We start from the raw sequence: 21092 nt of genomic DNA, 5'->3' as shown, positions 1-21092 counted from the left end.
TTCAGTTCAGTTCAGTTCAGACGCTCAGTCGTGTCCGACTCTTTGCGACTCCATGAATGGCAGCACGCCAGGCCTCTCTGTCCATCACCAACTCCTGGAGTTTACTCAAACTCATACCCATCGAGTCGGTGATGCCATCTAACCATCTCATCCTCTGTCGTCCCCTTCTCCTCCTGCCCCCAATGCCTCCTAGCATCAGGGTATTTTCCAGTGAGTCAGCTCTTGGCATCAGGTGGCCAAAGTACTGGAGTTTCAGCTTCAACATCAGTCCTTCCAATGAACACCCAGGATGGATCTCCTTTAGGATGGACCGGTTGGATCTCCTTGCAGTCCAAGAGTCTTCTCAAACACCATAGTTCAAAAGTATCAATTTTTCAGTGCTCAGCTTTCTTCACAGTCCAATTCTCACATCCATACATGACCACTGGAAAAACCATAGCCTTGACCAGATGGACCTTTGTTGGCAAAGTAATGTCTCTGCTTTTTAATATGCTATCTAGGTTGGTCATAATGTTCCTTCCAAGGAGTAAGCATCTTTTAATTTCATGGCTGCTGTCACAATCTGCAGTGATTTGGGAGCCCCCCAAAATAAAGTCTGACACTGTTTTCATTGTCTCCCCATCTATTTACCATGAAGTGATGGGACCAGATGCCATGATCTTAGTTTTCTGAATGTTGAGCTTTAAGCCAACATTTTTACTCTCCTCTTTCACTTTCATCAAGAGGCTTTTTAGTTCCTCTTCACTTTCTGCCATAAGGGTGGTGTCATCTGCATATCTGAGGTTATTGATATTTCTCCCGGCAATCTTGATTCCAGCTTGTGCTTCTTCCAGCCCAGCGTTTCTCATGATGTACTCTGCATATAAATTAAATAAGCAGGGTGACAATATACAACCTTGTCGAACTCCTTTTCCTATTTGAAAACAGGCTGTTGTTCCATGTCCAGTTCTAACCATTGTTTCCTGACCTGCATACAGGTTTCTCAAGAGGCAGGTGAGGTGTCTGGTATTCCCATCTCTTACAGAATTTTCCAGTTTATTGTGATCCACACAGTCGAAGGCTTTGAGTAGTCAATAAAGCATAAATAGATGTTTTTCTGGAACTCTCTTGCTTTTTTGATGATCCAGCATACATTGGTAATTTGATCTCTTGTTCCTCTGCCTTTTCTAAAACCAGCTTGAACATCTGGAAGTTCACAGTTCATGTATTACTGAAGCCTGACTTGGAGAATTTTGAGCATTACTTTACTAGCGTGTGAGATGACTGCAATTGTGTGGTAGTTTGAGCATTCTTTGGGATTGCCTTTCTTAGGGATTGGAATGAAAAGTGACCTTTTCCAGTCCTGTGGCCACTGCTGTGTTTTCCAAATTGGCTGGCATATTGAGTGCAGCACTTTCAAGCATCATCTTTCAGGATTTGAAATAGCTCAACTGGAATTCTATCACCTCCACTAGCTTTGTTCGTAGTGATGCTTCCTAAGGCCCACTTGACTTCACATTCCAGGATGTCTGGCTCTAGGTGAGTGATCACACCATTGTGATTATATGGGTTATGAAGATCTTTTTTGTACAGTTCTTCTCTGTATTGTTACCACCTCTTCTTACTATCTTTTGCTTCTGTTAGGTCCATACCATTTCTGTCCTTTATAGAACCCACCTTTGCATGAAATGTTCCCTTCATAACTCTCATTTTCTTGAAGAGATCTCTAGTCTTTCCCATTCTGTTGTTTTCCTCTATTTGTTTGCATTGATCGCTGAGGAAGGCTTGCTTATCTCTCCTGGCTATTCTTTGGAACTCTGCATTCAAATGGGAATATCTTTCCCTTTCTCCTTTGCTTTTTGCTTCTCTTCTTCTCACAGGTATTTGTAAGGCCTCCTCAGACAACCTTTTTACCTTTTTGCATTTCTTTTCCATGGGGATGGTCTTGATCCCTGTCTCCTGTACAATGTCATGAACCTCTGTGCATAGTTCATCAGCCACTCTATCAGATCTAGTCCCTTAAATCTATTTCTCACTTCCACTGTATAGTCATAAGGGATTTGATTTAGGTCATACCTGAATGGTCTAGTGGTTTTCCCTACTTTCTTCAGTTTAAGTCTGAATTTGGCAATAAGGGGTTCATGCTCTGAGCCATAGTCAGCTCCCGGTCTTGTTTTTGCTGACTGTGTAGAGCTTCTCCATCTTTGGCTACAAAGAATATAATCAGTCTGATTTCGGTGTTGACCATCTGGTGGTGTCCATGTGTAGAGTCTTCTCTTGTGTTGTTGGAAGAGGGTGTTTGCTATGACCAGTGCGTTCTCTTGGCAAAACTCTATTAGCCTTTGCTCTGCTTCATTCCGTACTCCAAGGCCAAATTTGCCTCTTACTCCAGGTGTTCCTTGACTTCCTACTTTTGCATTCCAGCCCCCTATAATGAAAAGGACATCTTTTTTGGGTGTTAGTTCTAAAAGATCTTGTAAGTCTTCATAGAACCGTTCACCTTGAGATTCTTCAGCATTACTGATTGGGGCATAGGCTTGGATTACCGTGATGGAATGGTTTGCCTTGGAAACGAACAGAGATCATTCTTTCATTTTTGAGATTGCATCCAAGTACTGCATTTTGGACTCTTTTGTTGACCATGATGGCTACTCCATTTCTTCTAAGGGATTTCTGCCCACAGTAGTAGATATAATGGTTATCTAAGTTAAATTCACCCATTCCAGATTATTTTGATGCAAATCCAAAATATCAGCTGGTATCAGCTGTTAATGTTTCACTTGTATCTCTAAAGATAAGGACTACGTTTTAAAGTTAGTTTGGATATTTCCAATTCAGGCTTTGCAAAGTGTTTCATAAACAACCACCATAAAATCTGGACAAGATACATGATATAACTGTATAGAAACTTTGAAGAATAACCAGCAGAGAAGGAAAGCACACTGAGCCCAGATAGTTTCCTGAGACTGTTTTGCACTTGGTAGCATAGCAGACTAGAACCCAAGCAGGAGATGTCATTGAGTGGCTGGGAACAAGGGAAATCTTGGCAGAGGGTACAAAGAGAGAAATATATCCCAAACCTGCATACAGATTACCATTAGGCCATACTTAATCCTAGATTATTTATATTCCAGAACAAATCTCTGGGAAATCCACCAACATCATCAGTAAAAACTCAACAGCTCACCAAATTAAGGAGCAAAGCTGAGAGTGCAGTAGTTGCACAGAGCTAGGGAAAGGAGTTGGAATTTAAGCCCCCCCAAAGCAGAAGTCACATATCTGGGTAAATGCAGATTCCTCTTATTGAGATGAAGACAGGAGCAGGAGAAGCAAAAATTCAGGAATCAGGAATACCGGTATCCATGTTGCTTATTAGTACCATGAACCTTATTCTCCAGGAAAAAACATTCTCCAGTGAGATTTTTACTTCCTTTTTTTGGTTTAAAGCTATATCAACAGTATAATTTTTATTATAATCATGGAACATTTTGAAAAATCCAGAGGCTTCTTAATTCTGCACATTGAAAAAAATTGTTAAGTAGCTCATTCTTACCACTCCCTGACACCCTCTTCAGTGTCTCACAATTTTAGTGTTTTTTTTTTTTTTTTTTTTAAATACAACAAAATGTCTTTTAAAAAGTTTCTACAAAACATTCAGGGAAGGATTTTATTTTTGGAAAATTCCTGTCATTAAAAAAAAATAGAATCAAAGTACTGGTTAAGGATTTTTCAGTTGTTTCAGTTTGGTTTTGGATGACTTATCAGAAATATTGCATCTGCTTCCTCATGGAAGTCATTTTTGAGTTGAATTTGATAGTCCAGAAACAATTATGGATATTTATGGAAACATAACGTCAGCTCCTTCTTCCCTCCTAGCTTGTATATTGACTGTAAAATCCTCACTGTTCACCAAAATAATATTGTTCCCTTATAACTTGTTTTGAAAGACTATTTTTTATGTTGCAGTTCTCTAAAGATTCTCTATGAAGAAGAAATTGATATTGTAACAATCAGGAGTGGGGCATGACTTTACTATGGTCACTCATGACCCTAAATTATATTTCATCACAAAATAGTGTTAACACTTTCCAGCAAAAAGTCTGTTGCAGCCCTGGGTGCTCTTCCAGGACAGTTTCCTTTTGTGCAGTTACCTGGGGATCTAGAGTTTCCTTTGTTTTGTTTCCTCCATCTCCACATTCGTCTCCTACAAACCCTCTTGACAAGAGAGTAGACAGATCGAAAAGGTCTATTACTGCAGCTGTTACTTTTTGTGGCCTGAAAGTGACAAGTGTCTCTTCTGCTTATAACCCATTGTCCACTCAAATCTTAGTGATTTGAACAACAGCAGTCACTTATTTTGCTCACAGTCTTCAATTTGAACAGGACCCGAAGGGCATGACTCCTCTCTTCTGCATGCAGTGTCAGTCCAAGCTGGAGAATGCACCTCCAGCTTAGGTTACTTACATGGTTTTCAATTTTATGAGAGTTCAAGGCTGATGACTGCACATGGACTTCCTCGCTGCATGACAAGAGGGTTCCAAGAGTAAATATTCCAGAAGACAGAAAATGAATGTTGCCGTTGTCTCAAGACCTGGGTCTAGAAGCTGTCATGCATCATTTTCACTGTATTTTATTAGCCAAAGCAGTCACATACCACCCAGATCCAAATAAAGAGGCTATACACATGATTCTTGAGGAGAAGAATGACAAATGTGTTGTTGTTGTTCAGTTGCTCAGTCATGTCCTAATCTTTGCAACCCCATGGACTGCAGCATGCCAGGCTTCCCTGTCCTTCACCATTTCCTGGAGCTGGCTCAGATTCATGTCCATTGAGTCGGTGATGCCATCCAACCATCTCATCCTCTGTCATCCCCTTCTCCTCCTGCCTTCAATCTTTCCCAGGATCAGGGTCTTTTCCAGTGAGTCAGTTCTTCACATCAGGTGGCCAAAGTATTGACACTTCAGCTTCAACATCAGTCCTTCCAGTGAATGTTAAGGACTGATTTCCTTTAGAATTGATTGGTTTGATACCCTTACAGTCCAAGGGACATTCAAGTCTTTCCAGCACCACAGTTCAAAAATATCAATTCTTTGGTGCTCAGCCTTCTTAATAGTCCAACTCCCACATCCATACATGACTACTGGAGAAACCATAGTTTTGACTATATAGAACTTTATTGGCAAAATAATGTCTGCTTCTTAATGTGCTGTCTAGTTTTGTCATAGTTTGTCTTCCAAGGAGCAGGCGTCTTTTAATTTCATGGCTGCAGTCCCCATCTGCAATGATTTTGGATCCCAAGGAAATACAATCTATCACTCTTTCCATTGTTGCCCCATCTATTTGCCATGAAGTGGTGGAACCGGATGCCATGATCTTCATTTTTTGAATGTTGAGTTTTAAGCCAGTTTTTTCACTCTCGTCTTTCACCTTCATGAAGAGACTCTTTAGTTCCTCTTTGCTTTCTGTCATAAGGGTGGTATCATCTGTATATCTGAGGTTATTGATATTTCTTCCTCCACTCTTGGTCCCAGGTTGTGCGTCATTCAGTCCGGCATTTAGCATGATGTACTCTGCATGTAAGTTAAATAATCAGAGTGACAGTATACAGCCTTGATATACTCCTTTCCCAATTTGGAACCAGTCTGTTGTTCCATGTTTGGTTCTAACTGCATCCTTATTAATAGTTTCTCTATTTCAGTGGACAAGAGCTTAATATTTATAACTAACCCACACTGCCATGCCAATTCAACCTAAGAGCCTTGAAATCACAGAGCTCACAAAAAAACCTATCACTGTATTTTGGGGTGGTTAATAATTGGAATATTTTTTTTCTAAGTTGAATATATATGCAATGTGACCTCTGCATATACATATAAAGGTTAATGAAGCTTTGCTTTCTTACTGTACCATCAATAATTTGGGGTATGTTTTATTTGTAGATTTGGTGCATTAGAAGTCTCTTCCTTTTTCAATATGAGTGTGCATGTTTTTCTACATTTGTGTGGATTTATTTTTCCCTTGGGCGTTTTTTGAGAGCTATAAACATTTCCTACTCCTGACATGATGAAGTCTTAAATAGAAATGATTTGGAGATTTATTAAATATAAAAGGGATTAGCATCAATCAGGCTTAGTATATGCAGCTGAATAACCCAGACTTTTTCCTTTAATTAGCAGTGTATAAAGGAAACATCTCCAAAGTGATTAGTATGTAAGAATCTTTAGGAGATGTTCTTCCTCCTTACTATGAGAAAGAGATTTTTCAGCAGAAGTTAGTCATGGATTTGCTTCCAAGACGCCAACTTTGTCTACTGGCTCTTAAAAGGTTAGGACTGCAGGACTAAATGATGTCTGATATCACAAATGAGTCAACTAACTTGTGACATGGTTCTTCCTTTCTGTGGGAGGGTGCAGACATTCATTTGATGAGACTACAGTAGAAGACTAGTATCAACTGTGAACTCAAGAAATAGATTTATATTTCCCTTTCTCTGTGTTCTCTTTCTCTGAGCTTCTAACACATTAGAAATTCATTAATATGAAGCTGTAGCTAACATCTTTCTAGATCTTATTTCTTAACTTACTTTGGATGTCATTCAGTTCATTTCACTTCTGTAGCTCAGTCATGTCTGATGCTTTGTGACCCCATAGATTGCAGCACGCCAGACTTCCCTGTCTATCACCAACTCCTGGAGCTTGCTCAAATTCATGTCCATCATGTTGGTGATGTCATCCAGTCATCTCATCCTGTGTCATCCCCTTCTACTCCACCTTCAATCTTTCCTAGTATCAGGATCTTTTCCAGTGAGTCAGTTCTTGTCATCAGGTGGCCAAAGTATTGGAGTTTCAGCTTCAGCATCAGTCCTTCCAATGAATATTCAGGACTGATTTCCTTTAGGATTGACTGGTTGGATCTCCTTGCAGCCCAAGGGACTCTCAAGAGTCTTTCCAACACCACAGTTCAAAAGCATCAATTCTTCAGCACTCAACTTTCTTTATGGTCCAACTCTAATTATTAATATATAACTAAGTGATCACACTTATTATCAAATGTTGTAATCAGAAATGTAGGCTAATGTTCTAATGTTTGCCAATCAAGTGTGATCCTGAATTATACTGGCAAAAGAAGGAGACAGAAAACAGAGAAATTTAGATATTTTTTTCATATAACAATTTTATAACTTTAGGAGCTGAATATCTATTGACAATGTTGCTGATTTCTTATTTATACCAATGACACAAAGTAGGGATTGTTGAAAATGCATTGCCTCTTGGAGGGCCTGTATTAGATTGTGGCAACAGGTTGGGGTTCTTTCCTACCTTTGCTTGTGATCATAGGGGCAGATTATGCTTATACAAAGGTCTGAATATACTTTTAATCTATTCAACAAAGTGGAGGTTGTAAAAAATGCTCAATGGCTAGTACTGTTTGCTTTAATCTAAAAACTAAAGCTGTCTTTTTTTCCTTCCCCTGGGTCACTATGGCCATTCGTGCAATTATATTAACCATAATGACACCTTTGTATTGATATTGTTTCTTTCATCTAAACATCTCAAAAGATTTTACAAACAGAAAATTCTGATATTTTATACAAAATAGTGTATTATAAAATGTGTGTTTGCATGTGTGCACATGTGCTCAGTCATGTCTGACTCCTTGTGACCCCATGGACTGGAGCCCACCAGGCTTCTCTGTCCATGGAATTTTTCAGGCAAGAATACTAGAGTGGGTTGCCATTCCCTTCTCCAGAGAATCTTCCCAACCCAGGGATCGAACCCATGTCTCTTGCATCTCCTGCATTGGCAGGGGGATTCTTTACCACTAGCAATTTCATATTTATTCTCCATTCAGCCTACTTCGAGAGAGAATGAGAAGAGAGCTCAGGGGAGGGGTCTCTGTGAGGCATCCTCATCAGAAAATTCTTAAGCTCTGAGGGCTTCTTGAAACCCTTGTCAGTGTTGTGCTGTTTTCTATTCTTTCACCTGTTTTCTATTGCATGCCTTCATTTTTTTCTTTACCTACAAACTTGAATATATATATGGTAATTGCAAACAAAGTTACAAGTTTTATGAAATTCAAATTACCATCACTAATTAAATGAGATAAATAATCATGTTTGGTTAAAACAGAATGCTCATGTTGAAGTTAATAATGGAAATATAGAAACTCAAGTCTATTTTGGTACTTAAGTTTGTTTTTTTTTTTCTTGAATATTACTAATGTCTGTCTGCCTAGTGTGTGGTGTAAAACAAGGGTCCCCAAGCTCCAAGATCTAATGCCTGATGATCTGAGGTGGAGATGATGTAATAATAATAGAAAAAAAGTACACAATAACTGTGCTTGAATCATCCTGAAACCATACCTTTCCCTCTCCTGACCTTGAAAAAATTGTTTTCCATGAAACTCGTCCCTGGTGCCAAAAATGTTGGAGACTGCCGGTATAAGACATTTCTAACTTTAAGGGTTTTTTCGGCTGTGTTTAGGGCATTCAGATTCATCACTGACCAGTCATTAAAAGTGCCACTTTTAAGATGATAATTCCATACAATGGTCAGGTTCAATTGAAGATATAGCTAATGTTACAGTGCTATTAAAATTCAAATTAAATTAAAGAAAGAAGTTAAAGTGTTAGTCACTTAGCTCAGTAGTGTTCGACTCTTTGCAATCCCTTAGACTGTAGCCCACCAGGCTCCTTTGTCCATGGAATTCTCCAGGCAAGAATATTGGAGTGGGTGGCCATTTCCTTCTCCAGAGGATCTTCCCAACCCAGGGATTGAACCTCGGTCTCCCGCACTGCAGGCAGATTCTTTACTGTTTGAGTCACTAGGGAAGTTCAATTCAATTAATATCCAGTCTAATTATGAGTGAATTAGGGACAGAAAAATTCTTTTTGGTGTATTTACACCACATTTTCTATTAAGAATCTGTGGAAAACTGACACAATATTGAGAGTGACTCAGTATATCCATTGTTATGTGAATATCATACTAATTGCTACAATGCAGGTTAATAGGCATTTGGCATGTCTATACTATAGTGCTGTGAATAAACTACCCCATCTTCTTTCCTTTTTCACATTAAGATGCATAAGGAAAGTGGCATAAAGGCCACTATGGACACAAATGCAAAGATAGGTCTCAGATAGCTAACTAGACTAGAGATCAGCAACTTTTTTTTCCCTGTTAAATGCCAGGTAATAAATATTTTAGGCTTTGAGGATCATATAGCTCCATTGCAACTACTTGACTTTGTCTGTGGCTGCTTTTGAGTTACTAGGACAATCTATAATAAATGAGAGTAGCTGTGTTCTACCTAAACTTGCTTTTCTGTGACTGTAAGTTTGCAGACCTCTGATCTTGATGTTGGTTTCTCCAGTATGATACCAGTTAGACATATGGGTCTATTGACATTGACTTTAAATTAATTAACATTAAACATCATTATTTTGTTCCCCCATACACTAACCACATTTTAAATTCTTAAGAACCACATATGGCTAGCAGTTTCCATATTAGACCATTGCATATAGAATATTTTTATCTTTACAAAAAGTTCTATTAACCACACTGATAGAGGATTTCAACCATACTTATATGACTAACTCTAGTGATTATTATACTTATGACACAAAATATAAGTACGTATGTTTAGGAAAACTCATAAGCTCCTAATATAGATTCCAAGACCTCCCAGGGGTAAACTAACTATGATTTTAGAAATATCTTCAAGAGTAAAATGAATTAAGTCTTGGTTCTTAGTAATATACTTTTGATTCTTAGGAAAGTCTATGTCTCTGTCATCTTACCTGTTCTATGGGAAATGCAGCATCTACTGAGTTTACCATAATGTGGTTTTGAACAGGGATTTTTGGAAGCAACTGGCAAATGTTTTAGGACCAAGAAATAGCATATAGCAGCAAAAATATTTTTGGGAAGACAAATTAGTGTGATAACTGATATTGTGGAAAGAGAGAGTTAAGAACTCAAATCCTAATTTTGCCATTTTCCATCAGGAATTTTTGCCAGATCCTTGATGTCTCAAAGCCACTTTTTGGTCACCATCAAAAGAATAACATAAGTATTAGTCCCCTAGAATTGTGAAGATCAAATAAGGTGATGTACTTAAGGCTGTGTAACACAGTGCCTGGTTCAAAGTAGGTCCTCAGTTCAGTTCAGTTCAGTTGCTCAGTCGTGTTCGACTCTTTGCAACCCCATGAGTCACAGCACACCAGGCCCTCCTGTCCATCACTAACTCCCAGAGTTTACTCAAACTCATGTCCATCGAGTCGGTGATGCCATCCAGCCATCTCATCCTCTGTCATCCCCTTCTCCTCCTGCCCCCAATCCCTCCCAGCATAAGGGTCTTTTCCAATGAGTCAACTCTTCACATGAGGTGGCCAGAGGATTGGAGTTTCAGCTTCAGCATCAGTCCTTCCAATGAACACCCAGGACTGATCTCCTTTAGGATGGACTGGTTGGATCTCCTTGCAGTCAAGGGACTCTCAAGAGTCTTCTCCAACACCACAGTTCAAAAGCATCAATTTTTTGGTGCTCAGCTTTCTTCACAGTCCAACTGTCACAGCCATGCATGACCACTGGAAAAACCATAGCCTTGACTAGATGGAACTGTGTTGGCAAAGTAAGGTCTCTGCTTTTTAATATGCTATCTAGGTTGGTCATAACTTTCCTTCCAAGGAGTAAGCATCTTTTAATTTCAGTAAATGACAGCTATTACTGATGCTACCCTGATCGAGGAAGGAGAAAACATCACATGAGGCACAAAGACTTCCTGCCACAGCAGAAATATTCAAGGATTGAGTCACATTACAAGAAATGAAAGTAAGAAAGGTAGGCTAGAAGCATGAAAGAAAAAGCAAGAGGGAAGAAAATAGCATTTTAAGTGTATACTGATTGGAGGAAATGGATATATCATTTAGAGACTAATGGAAAATATGCTGACTTCATGAGTATCATATACAGATGGATAAAATTTAAATCTTTTGTTTTGCAAAATATGCAAAGATAACTTAAGTAAGACAGAGCTTCTAGAAATGCTCTCACATATTAAATGCTATCCAAATGTAATGGATTAGTACAGTATTCTTCTCTAGACATAGGCTACTATTGACACTTACAGATTCTCTTAGAGACCTTCAAATGAAATGATGTAGATTCTTTCTGGGTTATATTGACTCATTCACCCAGGATTCATCTGTTCCATCAAATGAGCATACCCAGAGACTGTGGAATGAAGTTAAAAATGGAATTGAAGCTACCCCAGTCTGTCTGCTAGTCATAGATGACCAACTCTCCCAGTTTACCCATAACTGAGGGGTTTGCTGGGAAACCAGATTTTCATTACCAAAACTGGGACAGTTCTTGGAGAAAACTGAAATGATTATTCCCTATTAGTTATTATGTATCTACAAGGGAGAGTGCTTAATGTAGGCACTCGACAAACCAGGGTGATTAGCACTAACATTCCTTCTAAGTCTACCGCCCTTGCTCCCAGTGTATGATGAAAACTGGTGAAAATTAGGGAGCTGCAAACACCAGTTATAGAATTCTGACCTTAGAATGACTAAATTGATTAGTTCTTTGTAAAATTCTGTAATACCTGGATGTTAAATTATAAAAGCATCTTAGAAGTTTTCTAGTTCTGCAATCTTAAAACCTTGAAAAGCTGTAGTGTAGCATTTTTTTCTTCAAACAAAAGCTCAATTGAGAATATTTTATGGAGAAATATAAAAATGGGTGAAGAGTCCCTGAACCTTATTTATTATTGCATCTATTAACCCTTTTGTACCTTTCAGAAATCATATGCTTCCCAAGAACACAATTGGAAAACAACTGAGCTTCTCCATACCCATCCTGTTACACATGAAAAAACAGACCTCCTGAGTTTTGACAGTTGATGCATGTCAGCAAGAAATCAAACTCCAGGCACATTTATTGATAAAATGAGCTTAAAAATTTATTGATAATTTCAAAATGTCTGCCAAAGTCCCTGACTCTCCACCTTGGTTACCTGTTGGGAACACTTGGGATGCTTTAAAAACACACACACACACACACAGACACCTGGGTCCTATCTGTAGAGATTTTGAATGATAACACTCAACTGTGTCCTGGGCATAGGCTCCCCAAGTGAATCTAACTCAAGGCAAAGTTAAACACCATTGACCTACAATAAATAATAACACCAAACAAACAAATCATCACCCCACCACTCACTCACACACATGCACACACATACTGGCATTACAGTCAGGAGATGTGGATTTGATTTCCTCTCTCTCAGTTATTGGTTTGTGACTTCTAATAAGTGCTACACTTTATGCTTCATGAGATATTGTCCAGTTGGTTTCAAACTTTTTACATCCCTGGAATCCTTCTTCAAGTGAAAATTTTGTGATACATCATACACCTAAGGACGGAGTTGCTTTGGTTAAAAAGGAGATGATGGCCTGGAGTCTCAACACGCTTTTTAGATGCTACCATGCTCTAAGAAATCCACAGGGCACTATTGATATGTAGAGCTCTACTTTATTTCTAAATTATGACTTGATTGGATAAAACTGAATACTTGCTAGGAGGTCTCCTTGCACTTGATTCCACATGACCTGATCCGCAAGCAAGGTCTTTTTTGGTTGTCTGATGAAAGGGAAGTATTGACCTTTGATCAGTTTTTCTGATGAATAAAGTCATTTCTTTCTTACTAGGCAGCTGTAATGCTATGATAGAATTTGCTCCAGTGTTCTACCGTTCATATTAGTAGGGCATAATATTTCTAATTGATTTTTAGTCCCTTTCCCTTGGCCAATTCCATAAATATTTTACATCACAACTTGAGCTGAAGGGTGGCCTTTGAAACTTTGAAAAATTGGGTCACAATTGGTTTGACCTGAGCAAATTCATGAGAGGCTGCATCATCAAGAAATAGTTCCCCTTCATTATTTATAAGAACACAGAAGCAGATGTGCAATTGTTCCCTGTATAATTTTCATACATAAAATATCATGTACATGGAGAATGCTGTCAGATAACATAATGCGCTGCATTTATTGTGGGGATGGCGTTGTCACTTTGTCAGTGTGTTTAGTAAACATATTTTCATTATGGTGAGTGGAGGGCTGTCAGTTCTGTTTCCTTTTCAGATATCCAATGGCTTTCAGAGTCTTGCCAAAAGTCTTGATCTGTTTTCAGTAAGTTGTTTATTTAATATTTATTTTCTATCTTCCTTCATTTATTTACTGTTGAACTTATCCTTGATATGAGCAAAAAAGTGAAAAGCTTTTCATCAGGGAGCACTTCTCCTCACTTCTTCTGAAATCCAGCTATCTTAAAGATTCACTCTGCTACCTGTTTGCAGAAGATGTCAGATGCCCTTCACTTCACCTCTCCACTGGCCCTTATTTGAAATGAGTTCCCGAATATTGTGTATGCATAGAAGCAGGTTGGATTTGTTTCCTCACAAAGTCCCTATCAGTTATTAATAAAATATAGAATCTATATCAATAGAGCTATTTGTCTTTTCAGGCAGAAGGTAACCATGCCTGCCTCACAAAATCCAATATAAATCTTTCTCATTGCTAAATTTAACTTGTAAAGAGAGAGCCTTTTAATTGAAAAGGAATTGTCTCCATGAATGAGGGCGTTGAGGCAAATTTAGAAATGTGGGATCTAGCTTCCTGGGCTGTTCATTTCCGTAATTGAAGAGTCACTCTTTTGTCTTTTAATTTGTCTTTTAATTCTTCATGATTAGACCTTTCTAATAATATTGTCATCATTTTTAAAAGACATCAGGGCTGAATCACATGTGTAACTTTTATTATTTGTCCATTATTTCTGTATATAGATACTGGTATTATTTACACAAAGTGTATCTGCAGAAAGCTCTCTGGGAATCTGTAATATGCTTCCTCTTGTTTCTCAGAATTGCCCTTGGAAGTCCAGTATCTCTGCAATGTACAGGTTAAACTGAAGAATAATCTCTAGCTAAGCTATACTCTCATAGTATTTTATTTTTACAAATTTATTTTATTTCTCATTACTTACAGCATTATATAATATTCAATTTGCTGTATTAAAATAAAGGAAAATATGTATTTCAATGTATTGGAAAGTGTTTTATAATTGCTTTGTTCATTTAACATGGAGGTGTTTTTTGATATTATTTCCAAATTTTTATGGAATTTTTTTGCAGTTTCATAATATCTATTTTCACTTAGAGAATATGAATCTATTCTTTAAATTTTTTCCACTCTTATTGGAATAGAATTGATATCTAGTATTGTATTAGTCCAGGGTGTAGAACATAATTATTTGATATATGTATAGAAAGTACGAGCCCCTTGAGGGCAAGGGCTATTATTCCAAATGTGTATACTCTTAGCATCTATTGTAATACATGGTTATTAAGAAATTCTGGAGAAGGGAATGGCTATCCACTCAAGTATTCTTGCCTGGAGAATTCCATGGACAGAGGAGCCTGGCAGGCTCCTCCATGGAGTCACAGTTTGACATGACTAAGGAATTTTCACTTCACTATCCGCTGGCTCATCGAAAAAGTGAGAGAGTACCAGAAAAACATATATTTCAGCTTTATTGACTATGCCAAGCCTTTGACTGTGTGGCTCATAATAAACTGTGGATAATTCTGAAAGAGGTGGAAATACCAGACCACCTGACCTGCCTCTTGAGTAATCTGTTTGCAGGTCAGGAAGTTAGAACTGGACATGGAACAACAGACTGGTTCCAAATAGGAAAAGGACAAGCCTGTATGTTGTCACCCTGCTTATTTAACTTATATGCAGAGTACATGAGAAACGCTGGGCTGGAGGAAGCACAAGCTGGAATCAAGATTGCCAGGAGAAATATCAATAACCTCAGTTATGCGGATGACACCACCCTTGTGGCAGAAAGTGCAGAAGAGCTAAAGAGCCTCTTGATGAAGGTAAAAGAGGAGGGTGAAAAAGTTGGCTTAAAGCTCAACATTCAGAAAACTAAGATCATGGCATCTGGTCCCACCACCTCATGGGAAATAGATGGGGAAACAGTGGAAACAGTGGCTGACTTTATTTTATTGGGCTCCAAAATCACTGCAAATGGTGACTGCAGCCATAAAATTAAAAGACGCTTACTCCTTGGAAGGAAAGTTATGACCAAACTAGACAACATATTAAAAAGCAGAGACATTACTTTGTCAACAAAGGTCCATCTAGTCAAGGCTATGATTTTTGCAGTAGTCATGTATGGATATGAGAATTGGACTATAAAGAAAGCTGAGCACTGAAGAATTGATGCTTTTGATCTGTGGTATTGGAGAAGACTTTTGAGAGTCCCTTGGACTGCAAGGAGATCCAACCAGTCCATCCTAAAGGAGATCAATCCTGATTATTCATTGATGTTGAAGCTGAAACTCGAGGACTTTGGCCACCTGATGTGAAGAACTGACTCATTTGAAAAGACCCTGATGCTGGGAAAGATTGAGGGCAGGAGGAGAAGGGGACAACAGAAGATGAGATGGTTGGATGACATCACTGACTCAATGGACATGAGTTTGGGTGGACTCTGGGAGTTGGTGATGGACAGGGAGGCCTTGCGTGCTGCCATTCATGGGATCGCAAAGAGTCAGACACGACTGAGTGACTGAACTGAACTGAATCACCCTGGATTTATAGGATTTATAGTCCTACTGACTACATGTTTTAAGTGTAATATATTTGAAGTGTTCCCTTAATTTCACTGCCTTCTCCAAACTGCATGATCCACAACAAACTTCATTTCTCAGGAGTCACATATTAAATCTTAGTAAAAATTACATCACAGGGAGGAAACTTGGTTAAATAAGGTAGAATGAAATAGTCAGTTTGGTGTATCATTGTTTACTCTTCACTCTTTTTTGTCTATAGAATCATTCTTTAATACTTCATTCCTTTTTAAGCTAAAATAGAAGATGTGTGCCTAATACACGTAAGGAGAAAATGGCTGCTAATAATTCTCAGTAATCTCATTTTGATGTATCAAGCACCTCAGCAGCTTTATCATGGCATGCGTCTTTTCCCAGTAGGAGGCAGAATAGTACAGTGGATGAAAATATGGACTGTGGAATCAGACAGGTAGAAGTGTATATACAGATTTTGTCACTTCCTGATGTGTATTTTAAGAAAATACCTTAAGTCTTTAATCTTCAATGCTTCTTATAAAGGTAAGAGTAATATTTCTTAACATATAAAGTTGAGAGGCTCAATGACAATATTTAAAATTAATCAGAAACAAGATATAACATATGATAAGCAATCAGTATGTTAATATAATTACTTGAAATCTTCTCTCTCTTTCTCCCCCCCCCTCCGCCCCCCTGCCTGTTTCATTTTCACCACAATGTTGTTTTTGAGCTACTGGTATTAATTAGATTTATCATCCCTCAAATGAGTTGAGGAAGAAAAAAAGGTTGTAAGCCATTACATAAATTAAGCCCCATAGTTGGTTGATTAAATGATACTACTCCAGGGATTTCTGTTTAACAGAGGAATTTGAAAGTGGTAAAGCCTTAATGAAAGTGCAGATGAAACTGATGGACATTCCTTTCTTACTAGGTCATGGTTCCACTGATTCTTTAGAGGAAATGTCGTTCTTTTCAGTCGACAAATGGGGGTAGTTTTTCAACTTCCCCTTGAATCACTCTTTAGACCGTGCTGTGGGGCATAGTAACTGACATGCCCCACTAATGCCTCAAGATAAGCTTTAATCCAATTCCATAAATCCCAGGCTGCATAAACTAGTGTACTAAAGTGTGCAAAACATTGGTTCAACTCTTTCAAGAAACAACTATCCAAAAAGTTCTTTAATCAGGAGCCTGCTGTAATTCACTGGAAGTCTGTTATGTGCTTGAATGAACCCTGGAACAATACTGCTCTACTTTATTCAGAGTTATGCATGATCACATAGATAAGAACAGGTATCAGCAATAGCCTCTGCATAAAGCATTATTGTCTTATTAACCTATCTACTGGGCATACACAGGCATGAGATTCAGCCTAGCATGTTTGTGGAGGAGGGAGATTGAACTTTCTAAAAATGTAGTTGGTATACAGTCAGAATGTGGCCAGAAAAGGACTTTTGTTGCAAAGCGCACATATTTGGCTCTAAGGAAAACATTCAGTTTTTGAATAGGTGGAAAACACCTGCCTTTTCCTCTACTTGCTTGTAATGCTGGGATGTCTTTGGGCTTACCTATTGGTTTCTAGAAATAGACACTCTGCATGCTATAAAAGGTTTTCCCCTATAAACCAACTTCCCCTAAGTTAGTTTGATGTATAGTGACAGACATCAAGAATGCAAACTATAACCTGGTGTTGGAAGACCTGCATAATATTACCCCAAATCCCCTTTACAGCCTTGTTTCCACTGTTCTCTTCCTGAACCCTACTCTCCACCTAAGTTGAACTCTTCTAAATTCTTTCAACTCAGGTTTTATTTATTCCGTTCTCTCTCTCTTATTGTCCTGATCTTGTTTCTCCATTTCTTAAAATCCTGTGTTTTTAAGGACAACTCAATGTCATCTCTTTCTTAAAGCTTTATCGTGGTCTCTGTAGAAAATTTTAGGGTGCAAATTGGTGGTGGTTTTATCTTGGTTATGTCTTTCCCTTTTAATGCATTCTTTGTCAGGAAACGTCCTGTCTTCCTTATCATTTTTTGCCCCCGGTTATATCTACCACAGGAAGAGCGTTTCTCCAACTGTTATAACAGGAAAAAGACAGACTGCAAGTGTGTGACTTTTCTTGAAATTACCCCTGAAGGCTCAGGGCAATTAACAAAAAGAAAATCTGGAGAGAGAGAGGCACCTGCAGGGACATATGAGATGGAATCACTTGCTTACCTAGAGCATATGGTCTGTACATTTTTGCAAAGTTCATTACCTCTCCTTTTTTTTTTTTTTTCCATTTATTTTTATTAGTTGGAGGCTAATTACTTTACAATATTTTAGTGGTTTTTGCCATACATTGACATGAATCAGTCATGGATTTACATGTGTTCCCCATCCTAATCCCCCCTCCTGCCTCCCTCTCCATCCCATCCCTCTGGGTCTTCCCAGTGCACCAGCTCCGAGCACTTGTCTCATGCATCCAACCTGGGCTGGTGATCTGTTTCACCCTTGATAGTATACTTGTTTCAATGCTGTTCTCTCAGAACATTCCACCCTCGCCTTCTCCCACAGAGTTCAAAAGTCTGTTCTGTACATCTGTGTATCTTACTCTGTTTTGCATGTAGGGTTATCATTACCATCTTTTTAAATTCCATATATATGCGTTAGTATACTGTATTGGTCTTTATCTTTCTGGCTTACTTCACTCTGTATAATGGGCTCCAGTTTCATCCATCTCATTAGAACTGATTCAAATGAATTCTTTTTAACGGCTGAGTAACATTCCATGGTGTATATGTACCACAGCTTCCTTATCCATTCGTCTGCTGATGGGCATCTAGGTTGCTTCCATGTCCTGGCTATTATAAACAGTGCTGCGATGAACATTGGGGTCCACGTGTCTCTTTCAGATCTGGTTTCCTTGGTTTGTAGGCCCAGGAGTGGGATTGCTGGGTCATATGGCAGTTCTATTTCCAGTTTTTTAAGAAATCTCCACACTGTTCTCCATAGTGGCTATACTAGTTTGCATTCCCACCAACAGTGTAAGAGGATTCCCTTTTCTCCACACCCTCTCCAGCATTTATTGCTTGTAGACTTTTGGATAGCAGCCATTCTGACTGGTGTGTAATGGTACCTCATTGAGGTTTTGATTTGCATTTCTCTATAATGAGTGATGTTGAGCATCTTTTCATGTGTTTTTTAGCCATCTGTATGTCTTCTTTGGAGAAATGTCTGTTTAGATCTTTGGCCCATTTTTTGATTGGGTCATTTATTTTTCTGGAATTGAGCTGCAGGAGTTGCTTATATATTTTTGAGATTAATCCTTTGTCTGTTTCTTCATTTGCTATTATTTTCTCCCATTCTGAAGGCTGTCTTTTCATTTTGTTTATAGTTTCCTTTGTTGTGCAAAAACTTTTACGTTTCATTAGGTCCCATTTGTTTATTTTTGCTTTTATTTCCAATATTTTGGGAGGTGGTCATAGAAGATCCTGCTGTGATTTATGTCAGGCAGTGTTTTGCCTATGTTCTCCTCTAGGAGTTTTATAGTTTCTGGTCTTACATTTAGATCTTTAATCCATTTTGAGTTTATTTTTGTGTATTTACCTATTTTGTGTACGTGTATGTTAGAGAGTGTTCTAGTTTAATTCTTTTACAAGTGGTTGACCAGTTTTCCCAGCACCACTTGTTAAAGATTACCTCTCCTTCTTACAACACTCAGTGAATATTTCTGAAATTTTAGAGATAATCACCACAAGTTTATAGGGTTTGTAGTCTTATTGACTAAATTTTGTTTTTTATTATTAATATTCCATGTGAAGGAAATTTTCTTAATTTTACTGTTTTCCCTGTAACATACGATACATGAAACTTTGGATCTCCCCAGAGTCAGAAACTGTTTCCTGGTCAAGTAAGTTGAAGATGTCCTTTTGATTTGACCTCATCTTTTCTTCACTCCTTTTTACCTATACATACTAGAATTCCTCAACATATCATTCTTCTTCAAGATAAAATTTTTTAGAAATGGATATGAGACACACCAAAGAAAAGAAATGATGGCTGACCTTCAGTGAAGGTGGGAAGTAGATAGTGCAGTTTTCTACATTCTAGTCTCAACTCCTTTTCTCTCGGCCAGTTCTAAGAACCAAGGCATTTCACTTCTTTCAATATTGGATAAATTGAGACTAGTTGATGAATTGGTGGATGTCAAGTGTGGGAATCTGGGAGTCTGTCAACCAGAGGGTGGTGTATATGGGGGTGATTCACATGAGGAGTAGTTCCCAAGATGCAGGCATTTGTATATAGCACTCCACAAGCTTCTCACAAGGAATACTGTGGTGGATCCTACGAAATCTTCCCTCATGGGACTGACTGAGGGATGGCAAGAGGAGCTACTGTGATTGAGGCACAGAAATCCCCTGAGCCCTTCTCCTCAACTCCTAGATGGAAAATTCTTAATATGAGGGGGACAGAAGACAGAAACTGTCATCCTTAGGGTACTGGAAAATGGAATTAAAAAAAAAAAAAAATTCTATTCCCAGAAGTTGTTGTTTGTTGTTTAGTTGCTAGATCATTTCTGACTCTTTTGTGACCAGGACCGGACTAAACCTGGACTATAGCCCCGCATGCTCCTCTGTCCATGGGATTTTCCAGGCAAGATATTGGAGCAGTTTGCCATTTCCTTCTCCAGGGGATCTTCCCAACCCAGGGATTGTTGGGATCCTGCTGCATTCCCTTTGTTGGCAGGAGGGTTCTTTACTGCTGAGCCACTGGGGAAGCCCCCAGAAGAGAGGCAGGAATATATGCAGGAGAAACTACAAGGATAGGCAGAGCTGGAGCCCTGGACAACCTCCACCATAACACCAGGAACACGTTCTTTCCCAAGACTGAAGACCAACCAGCCACTCAGAACTTTCCTCTGCTCCTCGCTATTAGGCTGAGGAGCATCAATAGCAAGCAGTGATGAGGTCCCTCCAGGGGAGCTGGAAAAGAGATTCTCACTGAAGCATAGCATGAGGGAAAGGTCTAAACCTGAAATTCAGAGAGACATTAATTCAAACTCTGGAAAGCCAGCCCCTACTCTACTCAAAACATCTCTAGATGTCTTGAAGCCTGTGGTATTCTGGGGGTAATTACCACAATAACAAACCAGAAGCCCAGTCTAACTCTACTCTAAGAGTTAACAAAATACCCAACCCTAAAGGCCTAACAGAAGAAAAGGAATGTCCCTTTCTAAGCATAAAAACTGCTTTCTTCAGTGTAAGCTTACTGACACAATGTCTCTGACCTGCAACAACAACAACAACAAATTGTAAGGCAGGGCCTCAAGGGTGTGGTCTCTGCCCCACAGCTGTTGAGGTTGCTACTCAGCATGCTCAGAAGAGCCCAGTGTACCTCTGTTTCATGTATTTTCACCCAGGATGCCATACATAATACCTCACTGCATTTAGTGTTCATGTGGGTA

This window comes from Muntiacus reevesi, chromosome 4 (assembly GCF_963930625.1).
Source record: "Muntiacus reevesi chromosome 4, mMunRee1.1, whole genome shotgun sequence".
NCBI classification, from domain to species: Eukaryota; Metazoa; Chordata; class Mammalia; order Artiodactyla; family Cervidae; genus Muntiacus; species Muntiacus reevesi.
Note: the sequence above shows the minus strand (reverse complement) of the source record.